Source organism: Bacillus rossius, chromosome 1, assembly GCF_032445375.1.
Source record: "Bacillus rossius redtenbacheri isolate Brsri chromosome 1, Brsri_v3, whole genome shotgun sequence".
Taxonomy (NCBI): Eukaryota; Metazoa; Arthropoda; class Insecta; order Phasmatodea; family Bacillidae; genus Bacillus; species Bacillus rossius.
This window is the reverse complement of record NC_086330.1, coordinates 236,821,931-236,839,956: the sequence shown is the minus strand read 5'-3', so window position 1 is coordinate 236,839,956 and position 18,026 is coordinate 236,821,931. Positions and strand designations below refer to the sequence as shown.

General features: G+C 35.1%; 1 protein-coding gene across 5 annotated transcripts in view; it reads right to left on the bottom strand.

The window, feature by feature from the left end:
• Nucleotides 1-15,270, bottom strand: part of LOC134527383 (putative ATP-dependent RNA helicase TDRD12) — a 393,271-nt gene extending 378,001 nt beyond the window's left edge. For 3 of the 5 annotated variants that reach the window (XM_063360029.1, XM_063360028.1, XM_063360030.1), the window contains exon 1: nucleotides 15,039-15,212. The gene's annotated coding sequence lies outside the window, so the exon portion shown is untranslated. Of the gene's footprint in view, nucleotides 1-14,673; nucleotides 14,885-15,038 lie in introns of those variants that run through there. The other 2 variants (XM_063360027.1, XM_063360032.1) reach the window with 2 other exon arrangements.
• Nucleotides 15,271-18,026: the final 2,756 nt, after the last annotated feature.

Here is an 18,026-nt window from a genome sequence, read left to right as displayed (position 1 = left end):
TAATAAATAGAATATAAACAATTAACAATATTTGATAATTACAGTTTTTTTAACCAAGAAACAATTAAATCTCATTAGAGCAGCTTTATTATATTATCTCTTTAAAAAAACGTGAAAATATGTGATAATAAAAAACAAAAGCATACATATTTCTAATTTGTAAAAAATACTTTCTTACGTTGTTTCTATTCCAATCTCAAACTTTGTCTACACACACAATACCTTTAATAAACAGTAAAAAACTTGGACGACGAATTTCCAAATTATACTTTACTTAATAAACAAACATCGTTCTTTGCAACGTAAATTCATTGAATATGCGCACGCATGCGTAAAACATATGAAAAATGCGAGTAACGAGATGCAGCCGTGTGTAACGTTTCGTTACTTGTTACTAGATGGCGCACCCGTTACTCAGTACCGAATACATACGGTTTGCTACAGCTCTATCACCCAGTGAATGTAAATGGTTTATTTCAGCCATAATATAGAACTATTACAGCCTTTTTGTAAAGTTCAATAAACCTAGGCCTATTAAAAATGATTGAGTCAATACTAAGCCTAAAAAATTAACTATCATTAAAATATTAGGCATATGTATGTTATGTTAAGGGGTATTGAACCCTAAATTAAAAGTGCTCAGATTAATCTCTTGTTTCGTAAAATTGTTCCTCACATTAAAAATGTAAGTTCCCGTATCAAAGAAAAAAAATAAAAAATTTTATTATTGCATTTTATGAACTTTTTAATTTAAATGTATCATGATTTGCAGAAACTCCAGCATGACACAAGGAAAAAATATTTTTTTTTTTTCAAGAACCTTGTTTTTAATAAATACTAAATTATATGAAATGCTATGATGTAATTTTTTTAAAATAGTACATTAAAAATACTAATATTAAGTTTTAAATTCCAATGCAAATACATTTTTTTTTCAAGTTGAGCTTCAACACTTAATTAAAATGATTTACATATAAAAATTGTAGAAAAACATAAACATGCAGCATTTTTAATAATCTTAATTATGAATATCTTCAACAATTTTGAAGTATAATTGCGTAGATTACTTGTTGAAGAAGCAAACACGTTCAAGATTCACAGACCATACAGTGCAGTGCTCTCACAGCTAAAAGGCAAACACGCAATCTCCCGCTGCCCCCTCGCCCTGGTTGTTTGAATGGAGCAGAGGTGTCGGCGGTTGGTTAGTCACGTGATCTGTTTGTCTGCCGAGTGGGTGGAGGGAAGGGGGTGCACAGGGCAGCGTTGCCTGATGTCCTTGTGGCAGGACTGTTCAGCAACGCGCTGCAAGGGCTACACTGCTGAATGGCAAGCGGCAGTTCCGAGCGATACTGGGCATAGTTTGTTGTGTGTATACAATATTTTTTTACTAATCTTGAGTGAGGTTTAATTCACAACGGGTAACGAAAAGAGGTTGCAGTAGACTAATTAAGAAGTAAGAGATGTATGATATCCCAAAAACTTACAGGTTAAACCAAAAAATTTACCAAACTAACATCGAATAAAGTTTAGTGTTAGTCATTGTGTGTGTTACCCTGGTTAACGGTTGATGTTCATTACAAGAAACGTTTACAAAAGGAGATAAATTATTTTTTCTTGCCTAAACAATTTTATCGGCGTTTGTACTGTAGGGCCGCGACGTCTTGACGTGTCGTTTTGCGGGGAAGCGGGAAAGAGTAAATGAGAGGGGAAGCAGCTACGCGCACACATCAGCCGCTATGCGGTTCATAGCAAAAACATCAGGTGCCACGCTCAGTCTGAAGTGAACAATGGAGCACGACGCAGGACATTCAAGATACAATAAAGTAATACATAGTGGGGAGAGGGGAATTATAAGTAGTGTAATCCAGTGTTGTGATGAAGAAGCTGCCAACAAATGTCTGCTAGTACATCTTGCAAAAGCAACCGAAAGAGCTGCGCGATACACAGGTATAAGCCAAAGATCAGTTTTGCGCATCCGAAAACACAACAGAGAGACGCCAAATAAAAAACAAACAACACCAGGCAAAAAAAGGTAATTATAACTAACTTTAAATAAATATACATTATAAGTTTTTCAAACGCATTCCCTGTGATTAAACCCGCGGTTTGTTTGTTATGCATTTGGCAATTTTCCAGACTTTCTGCACCGCTTGTTAAAATATTTGTTAGCTACACTCCTTTATTTGACCATGAAACAGCCTCTCATGTTTAATTATTCATTTCAGGCCAAAAAAACTGGGAAAATTTTTGTTGTCAGTTGATGACTTTGATAGAAGAGTGATCACAGACACACTCCACGAATTTTATGCAGTAAAAAAAGTGGTTCCCACAACAACGAAACTACTCCCAGTTTTAAAACAAAAAATCGGATGGAGTTAGGGAAAGACATTGCTGCGTAAAATACTCAAAGAAATGGGTTTTGTGTGGAGAAGAAACCAAAATAAGCGAACGCTTCTTCTCGAAAGATCTGACGTTGTTGCTTGGCGATCACGGTACCTGACTCAGATGAAACAGTGCAGGGAGGCTGGGAAGAAATTTTAAATGGATGAATCCTGGGTTGACACTAATTTAACCTTTCAGAAATGTTGGCAAAAGAAAGGTGATGTTGAAGGTGTAATGGCAACAGGAAATGCAGCGCACAGACTGATAGTTGTAAGTGCTGGTTCTAGGCAAGACTTCCTTCCTGAAGCCTCTCTTGTTTATAAAGCAGGCACAACAACAGGAGACTACCACGGCCAGATGAACTCTGGAAACTTTGAAAAATGGATTACGGAAAAACTGAATCCAAATTTGCCACCCGCTTCAGTCTTGGTTATGGATAATGCTCCATACCATTGCAAGCAGGAAGACAAACCGCCATCCAAGTACGACAGTAAATGTGAAATGATAGCTTGGTTGCAGAGAAAAGGTATAGAATGTTACAATAAAATGCGGAAAACAACACTTACCAAAGTTGTTGAAAAACATCGATCGAGAGAAAAACGTTTCAGAGTAGACAGGTTAGCTGAGCTACATGGTCATTGTGTAATTCGCTTGCCTCCCTATAATTGTGAATTAAATGCTATTGAGCTCGTGTGGGCCAAAATGAAGCGTTTAATTCGTGAGAACAATACTTCTGGTGAACTTTCGTTGCAAGCGTTGCAGTCGTAAACCACCAGGGCTTTTGATTCCATCACAAGCACCGTCTGGGAAGGTTACTGTCAACACTTGGTCAGTAAAGAGGACGAGTATTGGAAAAAGTACTATGTCATGGAGGATGTATTGGAAGGTTTTATAATAAATGTGTGTAATGACAGTGCATCTGAACATAGTGACGCAACTACTGACAGTAGTGATGATTCTGTTAATGCTGTCCCATTATGACATTCATATACATGCTGCTATGCAACACTCTTTATTTCAGATTCTCTAAACTGCCAAAATTCATACTTTTATGTTTGAGAGAGTTCTATTAATCTAAATACAAATGTTTTAAAACTTCTTTGTCAAAAAAGTGTTTTTTCAGAGTACTTCGGCTTTGTTTGCTAGGATATGTCTGCAACTATTATATTATGTTACTATTGTGTTATGACTGTGTTATTTTTTCTGTTTTAATACTATTGTTGCCAAACATTGTTACTATTATTGTGTTTTTAATCTTAACATTATTTCACACTGCTGTCATTCATCTTAACTTAAATCTCTACTGGCTGCTAAATAGTGTTATAATAGCATGTCATTCATGTTATTTTCTGAGTCAAAGTACTAAACGTTTTGTCAGTAGGATTGTACATGAAAAGAATATACGTTTATCTATGGGTCAATGTTTTATAAAATACCCGAGGATGGTTTGTTAGAAATATGGTTTTCGGCCCCCTCGAAATGACTAAAATGGTTCTTTCAGAGTGCTGTTATGGAAAAAAATACCAACCCAAGTGCATAAAAGTGGTAAGGTTCTTGACGTGCGTGAAAGTGTCATGTCGATCGTCTTCATGTTTCAGCCAAACCAAATGGAAAAGAAAGCATCAGCGAGGGAGTTAGCTGCAAGTATTAATTAATTGTGTTTCCTACAGCAACCCACAATTACAAATTTAGTTCTTAACTTTAAAGTATTGTATAGCTATGTTTAACTAAGCTGCCCAGTCGAGCAAATCGTGCACTACCTTTAAATAATAAATTACCGTAAAGCATTATCGCATCTTTGTATCATTAAGATCTGCGCTGTGTTGCACCGTACGTGAGATTGTTCTCGACCAATGTTTTCAGAACGGCATGAAGACTTCCAGGCCGTTGCTATCTGCGGAGCAGGCAAGGCGGGACGTGTCGATTACAAGGTCGCTGAGCTCTAGGGAGTCGACCCGCCAAGACGTTGCGGCCATACAATATTTGCTTACAGCCTTTTTAGGTTTTACTGCTGTAAAACATTCAAAAAGAAAAAAATTTAAACATATTGCGATACGTAGAAATGTCTGTCGTTCACATATTAATTACGCAGTTTGCATGGGGCCGTCTGTAGTGGGAGGGGTGAAAGAGGCCCCAAGGGGTCCAGTCAAGAACTGGAAATAAATAAATTAATGGATTTATGAGTTACTTTAGAATATATAATGGTAAATAACATGTAAAATTTCTTTGCAGGATATACTTACATGAATATTAGTTTAAATATTTATACTAAAAGTGTAAGGCATTCAATACAACATGATGGACAAAGCAGTTAAATTATGTCACACCGTGAAGAAATCTATTTTCTTTGAAGATTTCCAACTAACTTCGAGTCATCCCATGCGCCATCTTTCAAAGTGAGTTACAATCTCAAATCTTTTGATGCAAAAATATTTGCAGTAAAGTTTATTAATGAATAACGTTAAACACAGGTGATAGTGGTGGGGGGGGGGGGGGGAATTGGGGACATAATGGAAGTTGATGTAACAATTGTGTTTATACAAATAAATAACCATAACTTTAACATTTGAACGAATATGAAATATGTAGTACTAACATAATAGGACGAAGATGTAAGAATGTTTATAACGTAATACCATGAACGCATGATGTCACAGCCACCAAAACAAGTCACTTAACTTTTTGTGGAATATTACCAACTGGCCTAGCGGGAAACAAATATTATAGCATGGAAACAAGTCCCAAATATTGGTTTTAAAACTTGCAAGCGAATCAACGAAACAACAATCTAACGTTTAATTCCGTTTTCCTAACGGAAAATTATTTATTTTCAATTTAATCTAAACAACGCACAGAATAATTAATACAAGAAAAATTTTACGGAATTAAATGTGAAATAAGAACACGCTTATCTCCATAAGATATTGTTAAATTGGCAGCATAATTGAATGTATATAAAAATTGCATTATAATAATTACGCAAACAAACAAAATGTGTATTAAAGAGGCACAATTGAAATTTCAAAAAAAAAAAAAACTCATAGGACACTTTTGTTATTTCTTAATATCCTAACAAAAAATACAGTAACATTATAATTGTTATGTATACAATCATAACTTGTGGAACAGGAAAGACAAAATTCCTTAGTCCTACATTTTTCTTAACAGGATAATACATTAAAATACACACTTTATAACATTTGTATGATCCTATTACATATGTTATTACACATTACATAGAATATAATCTTACATTGTATAACAAATCATCAGTATGCCGGTTATTACTTTGCTTTGTTTTTCTTGGCTGTAACAATAAAATCTGGTTTCCAAAATTTCATGCCTCTCAGAATGTGACTGTCTGCGATTTCAGTTAACAAACAACACATGAAAAATCTATGTAGTTTTTCTGCCCAAAACTTTTCATCTGGCTTTTCTCACAACACTTTGATCCCACTATCACTAAATAAAATATTCCTTCCTACTTATCAAAAATTGTCCCTATATCTGGTACCGATACTTATGATTTTTTTTAGTTTTAGCGACCCATTACCGGGGTTTCGGTTTTCCTGATTGGTGTCAAACATTTCACCTCCATGAGTCCAGTGTCACCTACTAATTGTTACTCTCTATCTACATCTCCCTGGAAACATTTTGGGAGACTGTCGATCTTTAATTTCAAAGAATAAATATTAACAACAAATGCAGGTTATCTATAACTGTGCCTCTATTTATTTTTCTATCATAGTAAATTGAACAAAAGTAAACAAAACATAATCTTGATAAAAATGTGTTGGTTTGATAAGGGAGTTAATTACTTAAATATATAATTGGACTAATACATTAGAAGTTACAATTTATAATATAGGTTAATAAATATCTTTATAAGTTAAAATTTTATAACTGGGCCGGCCCGTGCCAAATTATTAAGATGTGCCTGACACCATAATTATAAATAACAATAAACAATCCCAGCGTGATAATTATTAGCACATCACATAATTAAAGTCCTGCACTTCCCACTTGAGTTATCACATATATAATACAATTAGCTGGCACTTAGAAATTGCGTAGCACTGGCACAATGTAAAAGTCACTGGGAATTTGGGGGTCGTATGGTTGGAACTTGCTGGTCGGGAGTGATACATTCTACTTTAGGCGGGCTGCCAGGTGGCACCTCAGTAGTTTCTGGTTACTGAAGACGAGTAAGAGCATTTGGCCGCAATTTCGGCGCCGGCTCTAGGATACAAAATCTTGGATACTGATTCTTGAATACCGGTTCTGGGATACCGGTTCTGGGATACAGGTTCTGGGATACCAATTCTCGAACCCTGTCTGTGAACAAGCCAAATCCAAAAGAATTAGTCCTGCTTCAGAGCCAGTCGTCAAACGGGCAAAAATGCCCACAAAAACGGGGATCATCGGGGAAGAGAAAGAGGGTGTCGAAAACTCACCAAACCAGGGTGTGTCCTTGCGCTCAGGAGGAGTCCTGCCAGGATGTGCGCAAAATCCTGACCGACACAAGCTCAGTGGAAGCAGAAGCACTCATAATTTAGATTTATTAATATTAAGCAAAATATAAAAATTTCTACATTGAAACACAGACTGACTAATTACTATCTAAAAACGTAGGGAAATATCCCTTGACGATACGACTACATACTAGTGGACATGTCGAAATTGAATCTTGCTAAGTTCTAGCCGAGAACAAAGTAGTCAGTCTGACGTCGCGCCAAGAAGTCCCTTGTAGGGTCGGTGAGACGCTTAATCAAAACAGGGGCTTGATTTAGAAAGAAAGGGGGGATACTTCGGCTTCAGGTCCGAAAGGTTCCGAAGACTTCCGAGTGAGGGATCGAGAAATACTGACTTCGATAGCTCGACGTTGGTGTTAGTGCCCGATCGCAGCGCGATCTACTGGGGAGTGGCCAAAACCAAGAAAGAGTCGACTCGTAAATATTGCACGAGACTACTTCAAAAGCATGGGGCTTATGGAGGAGAATGGTGTAGCGCTCTACTAGCTCGGGAAAGCCTGACAGGCAGATGTTTGTTGCGTGAGCCGCCAGGGTTCAGGCTTTACTTGACCACCACTCGGGGTAGTTGATATTTTCGTCACTAGAAGTCAGGAGCGGTACATTCAAACACTCGTGTCCAGACCTTGAGATAGGCCAACGATGGCCGGGGTTAAGCACCGGTCAATGCCCTGGGCGGTGATTCTGGAAAAGAGGGTAGGGGGGGAATGCTGGCTCATGAGAAATGTCTTACCCGGAGCGCCTATACGTGCTCGGGAGCCCTGAAAACATAGAACACAGTATGACAATAAGTGCTCACCTCAGGTGAGCTCTGATAAACTGGCTGCCCTGTGAAGATGCAGCCACAAGCAGTCCTGATCACGGCGACAGGCCATGTTTCAGTGACCAGACGTGCGCCGAAGCGAGTATAAGAAGAGCCTGAATGCTGCCCTCGCAGAGAGTTGGCAAAAATCAGATACGGCGCTGTGAACGAATTGGGGAACTAGCCTGACAAAGATGAAGTGGGATGTGCAGTGAGTGGAAAGAGTTTAAGTTTTAGCTACAAAATTACTGCTAAAATAATCCTTTAAAAATTCAAATTTACAATTGTGCCAAAAAATGCTAATTGGCAGCACACAATCAATCTGGACTAGCTCTTAAGTAAGGCAAATCCATTCTCATAAACAGATCACATTCTTTTACCTTTAGTCTATTTTGCTATTCGTACAAATAAATTGCTTTCTTTTCATTCACACGGCCATAAGTAACTCCTTTGGAATGTATTTCCTTATGCACTAACATATTATTTACCATGTTGTGGCACGATGTAGTTTCTCTCATCTTATACACTGTTCCAAAATTATAAGCAGTTAAGGGATTGCTGCAAGCTTCGATCCACAAGGGATTATCATGCTGCCCTACAGTATTTCTGGTTTTGTGCAGTTATTTTCACTTGGTGCTTCTTCTGCAGTTTTTTAACATAGCCTTCTTATGACTTTATGTAAGCTTTTGGACATACGCCATTGCTAAGCACATGTATGTCTGTAGAAGAAAACTACAAAAAACCCAAAAGACAAAAACATAGCAAAAAATTGCTGTTTTCAACAGGATATAAACAACAGGATTGTTTCTGTTTTGGAAAACTATTGTGTTTGTTTCGTCTTTAGTTTTGTTGTGTTTTTGTCTCGTTTCAACTGTTGTGCTGAACTTTTTTGGGTTCAATATTTTTGTGCTGTCATCATTTGTGGGGTTTTTTTTCGTTCTCTTAGTCCATTTTTCTTTGTTTTTCTTTGTTTGTTGACCATATTCCTGTTATGGAATATTATGTGGTGTTTGAATCCTGTTGACAACAGCAATTTTTTGCTTAATTTGTGTTTTTGTCTTTTGAGTTTTTTGTAGTTTTCTTCTACAGACATACATGTGCTTAGCAATGGCGTATGTCCTGAAGCTTACATCAAGTCATGCACTTATGTTTCTCCAATTCGTCACCATCTACGTCTACTTCAGTGCTTCTGGACCGTGGTCAAAATCTGGACCATACTGAAGTTTACGTTTCTTTCTCTTGAAGTATGTTCTCGGTAGGTACACCGGTTAAACGAGTCACTGTGTCCAAGTCATCTTCCAATGGAAGCTGTAGGGTAATGAATAATTCTCTAGCTTCAAGTTCAATTTCTTCATTTTGTTCATTAATGCCTAGAATACTGGAAGATAGTTATTTATTATTTGTTTTGATTGATCAGGTTTCTTTAAACTAGATAGGCCTACCCACCTTTTATCAAAGTTTTGTTAAAAACACTTATAACAAGTTTATAGGATTGGGACTCGAACTCGTATCCCATACCTCCTTCCCCAAAATGTGATTCCAGCGAGTAACTACTCTGCCGTCACTTCACTTTTTTTTTTTTTTTTTTTTTTTTTTTTTTGGAAAATTTTGAATAATTCTTTAGTAATAAACACACACACAAATATATACAAAAACATGTGTTTTGTGTATTTCAACACTCTGAGTTGAGTACTGTAATTCTTTCTTATCTTCACCTTTAATTTATTTTAGTAAGAAATAATCATTTCAACTGAAAGAAAATGCTGTAGTTTACTTAGCCGCACATTATTTCCAGCACCACAGAAACAAAATTACCCTAAAATTTGTAGGTTTCACCTAGTAACATTCTGAGGAAAATATTGGCAACAAAATAAATCCTTTGTGCACATAAAAAATTAATACCTTTAAGAATTAAAAAGAAAAAAAATAATTTTTTAGAAAATCTTTTAATTTTAAATACAAATTTAACTGCAGTGTCATACTATGAACTGAAATATTTGTTAAAGATAGGGCATCATATATTCGTTGCGAATTGCTGCAGCCATTGTTATTCAAATTCCTTTTTAATATAAAAATAGCAAAGTAATTTATTTTTAAATTGTCTCGATATATTAACTTTTTCTTCACCTCTTATTAATAAGGCCAGTTTTTAATAAAGCAAATATAACAAAGTTTTTTATACAAGTATGAGTGAGCTGTTCATTTGGATTATTTCACAGCAGACAGAATATATAATCTAGACGAGACAGGGGTCTCGACGGTCGTTCGAGCTCCAAAAGTTGTTGCCAAGCTAGGAGCTCCTCAGGTGGGTCAAATTGTTTCTAGTGAACTTGACTCAATGATAAGTGAATGCATGATTGTCACTGCACTGTTTTGCAAACATATTTCGAGACTAGCTGGGAGTCAAAACACTGTAGCATCATCTACGTTTCGTAACGGGTTCAGTTACGTTCAGACCATGTGAACTGTTAGTAGGTACACGAATCACAGCCGTTCCGAGCGGAAGCAAAAGCGTCCTGAATATCCTGGTTAAATAGAGCAATAGTTTCTCTTGCAGATTGATGCCAATTACAAGGAAGAAACCACTGGCGTGGACATACCTTTGCACTGCGTAATGAGCAGTTGAATTATTTCGTGAAAAAAAACACAACCCTACATATTAGATGGTGAATAAATTAATTATTAGACATGTCATTATTCAACAGAAATGTGTGTCTTTTCCATTCGCCCTACAAAAAAAATGTTTCTATGACCTACCCATTATTCAAACTGCTTTTAATAATAGGTTTTGCTCTATCTCACCCGGGTTTTTCAACTGCTGATTTTTGTACCAAATTTGCCAAAGGCTTCATACTTTTGACACCGTTTTTAAGTTTCTTGACAAATTAAGGTCGTTTTGAACGTTTTCACCCTTTCGTAACACCTTGCCGCCACTTTGGCATTTTGACAGAAAACGAAACGCGCAATAGACTGCAAGCCAAACTCTTTCGCCCCATCTGGAGTTTGGCAACAATGGAGAGGTCTACAGCAATGGATGAAGTAGTCAGAGGGGAGAAGGTGGGTGTAGGTTTCTTGAGGGGGTGAGGGGGGAACGGAAAGGTTCCAGGGAGGCAGCAGAAAATGACGAATGTAGCTAAAGAAGGTGCGACTGAAGCTATCCTACGAGGAACGGTTGAACCTTTTGGTAATTCTTTCCCAATGTTTCTATAAACGACCGATAAATGTGTTAGCATTGGAAATGTGTTCCAGTAGCCGAAACCTAATATGCTTTAATAAATACTTTTACTTTTTTTTTCTCAGTATTCCCCTTTAATCAATAATAAAATATTGAAATTAGGTGAGGTTAAAAATTATTATCTAGATTTTTATTTACTTACATTATAACTAAATTATGTTTTCTTTCAGATTTGGCCAACATGGTAAGAACATACATAAAGAAGTGTGATGAACCAGAAGTGCGTGAGGAAGAAATGGCCAAGGCCATGCACGCAGTAAAAGATGGCATGTCTCTTAGAAAAGCTGCAGATCTGTATGAAATACACTTCACTGCTTTATTTTATAGATTAAAAAAAGGTAATGCAGTTTATCTTGAGCCTAGTGATAGCCCAACATCAAAATGCTACAGTTCCAAATATACAAGTCAACAAGTTTTTACAGCAGAACAAGGGTGTGCTTTGTGATTACATTACTAAATTTTCATATATTAACTATGGATTGACTAATAAACAAGAATGACAGCTTCCTTATGATTATGCAACACTGCTGGGCTCAATTATGCCAAGTAGTTGGGATGAAAACAAAATGGCTGGGATTGTTTGGGTTAGGGGATTTATGAGTCACCACGAACAGCTCACATTACAAAACTCAAAAACACTAGTATATCAAGAGCTACAGTTTTTAATAAAGCAAATATAACAAAGTTTTTTTGACAAGTATGAGCGAGCTGTTCATTTGGATGATTTCACAGCAGACAGAATATATAATTTAGACGAGACAGGAGTCTCGACTGTCGTTTCAGCTCCAAAAGTGGTTGCCAAGCTAGGAGATCGTCAGGTGGGTCAAATTGTTTCTAGTGAACTTGGCTCAATGATAAGTGAATGCATGATTGTCACCGCTGTCGGAAATACAATCCCCCCCGGGATTTAATTTCCGAGGACAAAATTTCATGACTCTCTGTTGTAAGTAAATAGTCTCAAAAGTGGATGGATGATCAACAGTCTATTTTTTATACGTTCTAGAACACAAGAAAAAGCATACAAAGTGTTCAAAAGAAAACAAAATACTATTGCTCATGAAAAATCATGAAAGCTATATTGCAGTCTTGATGCGATATTGTTTTCTAGAGAAAATGGTAATATGTTGGCACTTTACCTCCTCACTGTACTCACTGCCTCCAGCCCTTAGATGTTGGAATATTGGGACTGTATCAATACAAACTGAAAACTCAGAAAATGATTGGCTGCTATCAAATCCTGGCAAAACAGTAACCATTCACAACCTAGATGCTTTAACTAACACAGTATATATTGCTTCATTTACGCAAAAAAAAACATCACAGCAGATTTTAAAGCAAAAGGCTATTTGGCCAATGTCTCATCTCGTGTTTATAGAGGGAGAGTTTGATGCCTCACATGTAATTAGTGCAACTATCAGTAGGCCCTACCTAACACATTAGTTTTACAACAGGATTCATCAAACCCCTTCAGTTGATCTTTCACCTGTTGTATTATGTTATGCAACTGGAAATCAATCAAACACAAGCAAAGAAAATTCTGCCATTTTGAGCAGCACAACAGAAAAATAAAAACACTGTGAGGCAAACACAGTAGACTTAAAAAGGAAGTCTGACACCTGAAGATGTTTGGCTTTTTCCAAAAGCAGAACAAGAAGAAAAGTTGAAGGACACTCCAGAAAAAAAAAGGAGTTGTGCAGGAAATGCTTACAATTAGGCACTAAGAAAATTAAATTAGAGAAACTAAATAAAACAGTAAAACATAAGCCTGTAAGAAAATGTTTCAATGATAAGTCTTCTGATAGTGAAGGTTGTAAAATTCTTTTGTAGGTCTAAGATGAGTCTGATAGTGAAAATATAGACCAACTTTTGATTTCTACATCAGAGTTTGAAGAAACTGTAGATTTGGGAAATAATAATGTAGTACCTAATCCAAATAAATGATTTTGTACTAATTCAGTTTGCAGGAAAGACGAAAAAAGTCCTATTTGTAGGGCAAGTAGAAGACCAAAAAGAAAAAATTACAAAGTTAGATTCATGCAAAGGAAGGGATATTAGTAGAATTTTTTTCCCCTGAGAAAGACGATATCAGCATTGTTGACATAAGTGACATTATTATGAAACTCCGCAGCCAACCATGAGTGGAGGCACATCTCAAGCAATTTCTTCTATGGTATTTGCTGTAGGTAAACTTATCTTCGGTTAAAGAAAAATTAACGTAAACCCTCAATAAAATGTTATTAATATAAGATACCGTGGGAGATCGACCTTCACCCATCATCTGATAACCAGATGAGACATATTTTTTATAAGATTTTATTGATTTATTAACATGCCTATGTTAGCTTGCCATTCAAAAAGTGCTCATGGCTATTTTTAATTAAATTAATTTTTATAAATTTTTTTTTTCATAACCTTCACACGGACTACGGACGCTCTACTTTCTCTTTCGGACATATTTAATTGCTCCGATTTTAAAACTTCAAAGCATGGCAATAATATTCCATGAACGGTTTTTCGCAGGCAAGCCTATATGATTATTTTCGTAATTAAATTATCTTTCTTCTTTATACCAATTTTTATTGGTTAACATATCAGTGTAGTTACCTATATTGACTTACCTGTTCATGCCTACTTGCCAGGTAGCCATGAACAGAAATAAGTAGGCAAGCCTACCAAGGTATATTCTTCATATTAAAAACTATCTGTTGAAACTAAATTTGCTCGTTTATCAATAGAGTGAAGGTTATGAAAAAAAATTTATAAAAATTAATTTAATTAAAAATAGCCATGAACACTTTGAATGGCAAGCTATCATAGGCGTGTTAATAAATCAATAAAATTTCATAAAAAAATATGTCTCATCTGGTTATCAGATGATGGGTGAAGGTCAATCTCCCACGGTCTCCTCTACTATATGCTTATTTATGCTTTCTGCTTTAAGTGAATACAATAATTTAAACAATTCTTCAATTTTTTTTGTATTTCTAATTTTATTGTATTTGTATCATATATTAGCTTATTTGGCCTATTTCAATAAATGTTAATTGATTTGAAAGTTAAAAAAAAAAATATAATATATTTGTTTGTATAAAAAGGTACACCACCCCCTGTTGAAATATGTTCTATGGTAGGGGTACAATGTAACACATGTAAGCTGTACATGAAATATAAAATTTTACCTCATGGTTATGATTAGCGACCGCAAAAAAAAAAATTAACAAGCTGCCCAAAAAACAATTAGGACAACCAATGATAACAATTTCTGAGTTAAAAAATAACGGGTTGAATTAAACAAATTATACACTAAAATTTGTTGAAATGTGCCACCCTCTCCCCTACTCTTTCACCCTTGGTTGCACTTCCCTCCCATAAGGACACATTATTCTACCTGTGCTTTTATTACCTTCTGCTTAATACAGATATCCACTACAGGTATATCATGACCACTTAAACCATTCCAGCACCATAGATTGGATGGCTAGCTCTACCGGTTTAACCAGGGCATATAATAATGTTTTCTTCGCTACCTAACCCATCCTTGTATTCCTTGCAATACCTGCTTTAGACCTGTATTCAATAGTTTGGTTGCCCTCCTCTGCACTTATGTTTCCACTATTTATATTGTAGCTAGACTAACAAACAGTTCACATAATTTCACAGTATTTTTAATGTAGCTAACCTAACAAAACATTCTCACGACTTCACAATATTTTTAAAGTACCTACCTAACACAACATAACCACCCTCTAAAATGGTCAATTAAAGGTAAAATACTTAGTATCACACCGCCACCTTAGGTAAAGATTGGAAGTCAGGCAGCAAAATAAATCATTTTTGAATTTTTGTTATTATGTATACAGAAAAGTGGTTCTCCTTCAGAATGACTGATAAATATATAGTTTGGCTAGGGTTGATAATAAGGGATTTGAAATTGAACGACATAAGGCATTTTACAAAGATAAATGTTTCCAAGACAAACAATTTTAAACATAAATTCAATCAACAAAAGCCATTAAAAAAGTAATAACATTACGCAAATAAAAAAAAATACTTTCAATTATGACTATCATGCATTCCAAAACAATAATACCTAGCTATTGCAATTATTGACTTGGCGAAGACAATCATGAAAATTTTCCTCTTTCATCAAAAGAGAAAGAAGCAATCTAATAATTACAATATAGCTATATATTTCAAAAAAAATCAAAACACTAAAATAAAAACACACAGCTACAAAAAATTGAACAAGATGTAAAATCCTGTTTCCCGCCAATTCAAGTAACTTTAATGCTATGATATTCTCAACTTTTGCTTTTTGCAATGGCCTGCGATTTCCATAGAGCCACGATCATATTGATAGGTCTGGCAACTAACCTTCGGAAAAGTTAAGGTGTACAAAAGGATTTGGAAGACACACGAACAAACATGAAAATATCAGCTTCAGTCTAACTCAAATTTCTTTGTTTTTTTTTTTTTGTCGACCGAAAACAGAACGCTCATGTTTGTGGTTAGCAAAAATGTTATGGTAAGTCTTGATTTTACATTTTTTTTTGTCAGAAGGTTTAGTTTTGTTAAAGATGCTAATTTTAAGTTTACATTACACAAGCTATAAATGAATTTTGTTTTTAAGAGCGTTCATCAGAGCAGCAAGTTCTCAACTCGCACCTGGCATCTGCATTTGGGTGTGTGTGGGTGTGTGTGACCGCGAAGAGAGCAAAAGGAGGAGACAAAAATGTGTCAGTTATCGCTCTCGTACAGTCTTCTCCACACCATTCACAATGTATTATCTTTCTTACCCCCACCTTGCGGGGCCCCTTGTCAAAATAAACCCTTCTCAAGACCACGGACGCACAATAACCGATGCGAGCCACAGCCACAGTGCTACGCATACGTATATATGTACACTCCAGCGATTCACTCATCATATTAAGTCTTGTTTCATATTAATATATTATAATCACAAAAGTAAAAATGGTGTTATAATACATACCGCACTTTAACTTGAATACATTTTGAAATAGTTTTAATGCGAAACTAGGAACTATGATATAAAATGTTCCAAATTAGTTAATAATTTCTATAAGTCAAATATTAATTTTTGACGTAACAACGTCTAATAAATCTAATAACGCCGGCTGCACGCACGAAAAAGGATGACTAATTATCCCGTTACGCTCATTGTACCTTTGCGCTGCATCTATCTCTCTTCCACTAGATTGGCCTATGAATCTACTATTTTATTAAATAGGTTAAGGCGGACTTTTCGAAAGTAGCTTTTAAATTTAGTACTTTAACTAAACTATTTTTTTATTATTTAATTTTTTTGGTTATTTTTTTTAATTTTTCCAAAATAAAGAGCATTGAACAAAAAGAAACATATAAGAGAATTTTAAAACTATTTATAAATTTTAATATCAAGTTGAACCGCCGAACCGACGTGCAAGGGAATATACTATTTTATGGAGCCAATTGAACATTACAATTAAACAATCACTTTCATTAAAAAAGTTGTAGTTAAAATAATCTGTTCGTTAAAGTAATAAACATATTTGGATTAATGAGTGCAAATAAAAGTATATTTATCAATTAAATTGTAGATTTCATTTCACTCCTTCTTTGTATCCATACAAAATAGTGATAATTCAATAAAAATGATTCAATTTTATTCATAAAGTATGCAATCATTACATCAATGTTTTGTTATGACGTCACGTTAAACTATAGTACGTAAACCGACTTTACAGACAACTAATTTTTATTATGATCTTTAAATACTAGGGACAAAATACGATAATCTAAACCCCCTCGTCTAAAGTGAGACCTTATTCCCCATCTGTATATTCTCTAATCTCTGGATGTGACACTGAATTTAACATGAAGTACATGTCGCCAAATTACAAAGTTCAATTTCCTCTATGAGAAACAATGTAAAATCAAAGTCGGAGATATTAACATTCCAAATTAGTTTAAATTCATTTAATTTGCTTTATCTGGGATTATACAAACCAACTCTAGACTAGCCTAATCAATTACAGATAACTCAAAGTTAAATAAAATAAAATATAGCTTGCACAGGCTTGTCAGTTAGGGTAAAGCACTTTACGATAAACTTTTCTACATTAATGATAGTTATAGAAAATTACTTCACAATAATTGGTGCAGCAAATTGAAAATTATAATATTGATGTTATGTTAATTAATCAGGAATAAATCTACAGAGCAACACATCGTTTTGAGTAGGTACCTACTAATATTTCAAAGCACTTCACATACATATTTACACTGTCAATTAACAGTAACTTCATACCACTTTAATCCTTCTGTAGTTCCAAATATAAGTCAAAGGATATCGTAGAGTTATTCGTCCAACCATAACATATAGTCATGACACTCCATAAATGTCTTCATTGTCACGGCATTTGTTGGTAGGTAGCAGTAGAAATAACCAGTAGATCCTTAGACATCAACTCTATATTCGGAGTTTGACTATAATCATGTATACCCAGGTTCTTCAAGGTATTATGAAATTTCAATTATGGGGCTCTTGATTTAGTTATCCCAAGTCCTGAAGTTCGTGGTCCAGCATAATAGTCGAAGCAAGATATTTCGCAGGACAGTTATAGGTCCGTAGTTTTCACTCTAAGATACATGCTGAAGTCGCCAACAGTTCTTTTTTCAATCTCCATTGTAGCTTAGTTCACATTTTATACGATTAAGTATATATGGATCATAATTTTAATCAATTATAATCACCGTACATAATACAGACTTACTGTATAAAATAAAAATGATGTATTTGCTTCTTTAAAAAAAGAAACAAATTTTTTGCGTTTGCAACAACCAATTTTGTTTCTCATATGAGTAGCCCATATGCAAAACCCGCTAAATCCAAAAATCATCGAAAATGAGTTTATAGTATCTATGGATTCGTCTTTTCATTGGCTTCATAATGGTGTGAAGAACGAGTGTGAAACCACGCTAAAACCCATCAAAATATTGAAGAGAAAAGTGAGGTCAGTTGCAAAACCTGTTAAGTGACTCACGACATCAGATACAAAACCTGTTAAAAACAATAATT